The 2,831-nt window shown below is 38.1% G+C and overlaps 1 long non-coding RNA gene across 1 annotated transcript; it reads left to right on the forward strand.

Annotated features, from left to right (window-relative positions):
- Positions 1–329: 329 nt before the first annotated feature.
- Positions 330–476, forward strand: LOC117800971. Its single transcript, XR_004623239.1, has 2 exons — positions 330–409; positions 444–476. It is a non-coding gene; the product is annotated as an uncharacterized LOC117800971 (long non-coding RNA).
- The last annotated feature ends 2,355 nt before the right edge of the window (positions 477–2,831 follow it).

Below are 2,831 nucleotides of genomic sequence, written 5' to 3' on the forward strand. Positions count from 1 at the left end.
CCTCCAGTGCTGTCCATGTTGCAGCAAATGTTGAGAAATTGTTCCTTCTTATAGCTGAGTAATATTCCATTGTATATATGGACCACAACTTCTTAATCCAGTCATCTGTTGAAGGGCATCTCAGTTCCGTCCAGGATTTAGCTATTGGGGAAAATGCTGCTATGAACATTGGGGTGCATATGGCCCTTCTCTTCACTACGTCTGTATCTTTGGGGTAAATAGCCAGTAGTGCAATGGCTGGGTCAAAATAGCTCAATTTTTAACTTTTTAAGGGACCTCCACAGTGTTTTCCGGAGCGGTTGTACCAACTTGCATTCCTACAAAGTAGGAGGGATCCCCTTTCTCCACATCCTCTCCAGCAATTGTTGTTTCTTCCCTTGTCAATTTTTGCCATTCTAACTGGCATAAGGTGGGATCTTAGTGTGGTTTNTAACTGGCGTAAGGTGGTATCTCAGTGTGGTTTTGATTTGAATTTCCCTGATGGCTAATGATTTTGAACATTTTTTCATGTGTCTGTTAGCCATTTGTATGTCTTCATTGGAAAAGTGTCTGTTCATATCTTCTGCCCATTCTATGATTTATTTATTTGTTTCTCACGTATTGAGTTGAGNTCTTTGTAGATCTTGGATACCAGTCCTTTATCTGTGGTGTCCTTTGCAAATATATTCTCCCATTCCGTGGGCTGTCTCTTAGTTTTTTTGACTGTTTCCTTGGCTGTGCAGAAGCTCTTTATCCTGATAAAGTCCCATAAATTCATTTTATCTTTTCTTTCTCTTGCCTTTGGAGATATATCATGAAAAAGGTTGCTGTGGCCGATGTCGTAGAGGGTGCTGCCTATGTTCTCCTCTATGATTTTGATGGATTCCTGTCTCACATCGAGGTCTTTCATCCATTTAGAGTTGATCATTGTGTATGGTGTGAGAGAGTGGTCAATTTCATTCTTTTGCAAGTAGTTGTCCAATTTTCCCAGCACCATTTATTGAAGAGACTGTCTTTTTTCCACTGGATATTTTTTCCTGCTTTATCAAAGATAAGTTGCCCAAAGAGCAGAGGGTCCATTTCTGGGTTCTCTTATCTGTTCCGTTGGTCTATGTGTCTGTTTTTGTGCCAGTACCATGCTGTCTTTGTAATCACTGCTTTGTAGTAGAGCTCGAAATCGGCATTGTGATGCCCCAGATTTGTTTTTCCTTTTCAACAGTTCCTTGGCTATTTGGGGCCTTTTCTGATTCCATACAAATTTAAGGCTATTTGTTCCAGTTCTTTGAAAATTGTCATCGGTATTTTGACCGGGATAGCATTGAAAGTGTAGATTGCTCTGGGTAGCATAGACATTTTAACTATGTAAATTCTTCCAATCCATGAGCATGGAATATTTTTCCATGTTATTGTGTGTTCTTCAATGTCTTTCAAGAGAGATTTATAGTTTCTAGAAAATAGATTTTTACATCTCTGGTTAAGTTAATTCCAAGGTAATGTATGGTTTTTTGGTGCTATTGTAAATGGGATGGATTCCCTAATTTCTCTTTCTTCAGTCTAATAATTCGTGTATTAAAATGCAACTGATTTCTCAGCATTGATTTTGTATCCCGCCACATTTCAGAATTGCTCTATAACTTCTAATAGTTTGGGAGTGGATTCTTTTGGGTTTTCCATACAGATTATCATGTAATCTGTAAAGAGAGAGAGTTTGACTTCTTCTTTGCCAATTTGGATATCTTTTATCCCTTTTTGTTGTCTGATTGCTGTTGCAAGGACTTCTAGTACCATGTTGAATAATAGTGGCAATGGTGGGCATGCTTGTCGAGTTCCTGATCTTAAGGGAAAGGATTCCAGCTTTTCCCCATTAAGAATGATTTTTGCTGTAGGCTTTTCATAGATGGTTTTTATGAGATTGAGGAAAGTATCCTCTATCCCTACACTCTGAAGGGTTTTAATAAGGAATGGATGCTGTATTTTGTCAAATGCTTTTACTGCATCAATTGAGAGGATCATATTATTTTTCAATTTTTCCTTTTGGACAAAATCTAAGACGCTGAAAGATTTGCGAATGTTGCACCACCCTTGCATCCCAGGGACAATCCCACTTGGTCATGATGGATAATCTTTTTAATGTACTGTTGGATACTATTACCCAGGAACTTGTTGAGGATTTTGTCATCCATATTCATAAGGGAAATTGGTCTGTAATTCTCCTTTTTGATGGGGTCTTTGCCTGGTTGGGGGTCAAGGTAATATTGGCCTCATAGAATGAGTTTGGTAGCTTTCCTTCTGTTTTTGTTTTCTGAAATAGCTTTAGGAGGATAAGTATTATTTCCTCTTTGAATACTTGGTAGAATTCCCCCGGAAAACCATCCGGGCTTGGAGTTTTGTTTTTTGGAAGGTTGTTTATAACTGATGCAATCTCTTCATAATTAATTGGCCTGTTTAAAAAATCAATTTCTTCCTGTTTCAGTCTTGGTAGTTTATAGGTTTCCAGGAAGGCCTCCATCTCTTCCAGATTGCTTAATTTACTGGCATAAAGCTGCTGATAAAAGCTTCTAATAATTCTTCCAATTTCATGGTGTTGAATGTTACCTCTCCTATTTCAATCATAATCTTATTAATTTGGGTCCTTTCTCTATTATTTTGTAAAAGTCTTGCCAGTGGTCTGTCAATTTTATTGATTCTTTCAAAGAACCAGCTTCTAGTTCTGTTTTTCTGCTCTACTGTACTCCTGGTTTCTAATTCATTGATTTCTGCTCTAATCTTGGTCAACTGCTTCCTTGTGAGTGGGTTAGGCCTGTCCATCTGTTGCTGTTCCAGCTTCTCGAGTTGAGGATATAAAAACTGCA

Source organism: Ailuropoda melanoleuca, unplaced genomic scaffold (assembly GCF_002007445.2).
Source record: "Ailuropoda melanoleuca isolate Jingjing unplaced genomic scaffold, ASM200744v2 unplaced-scaffold9836, whole genome shotgun sequence".
In the NCBI taxonomy this organism is placed as follows: domain Eukaryota; kingdom Metazoa; phylum Chordata; class Mammalia; order Carnivora; family Ursidae; genus Ailuropoda; species Ailuropoda melanoleuca.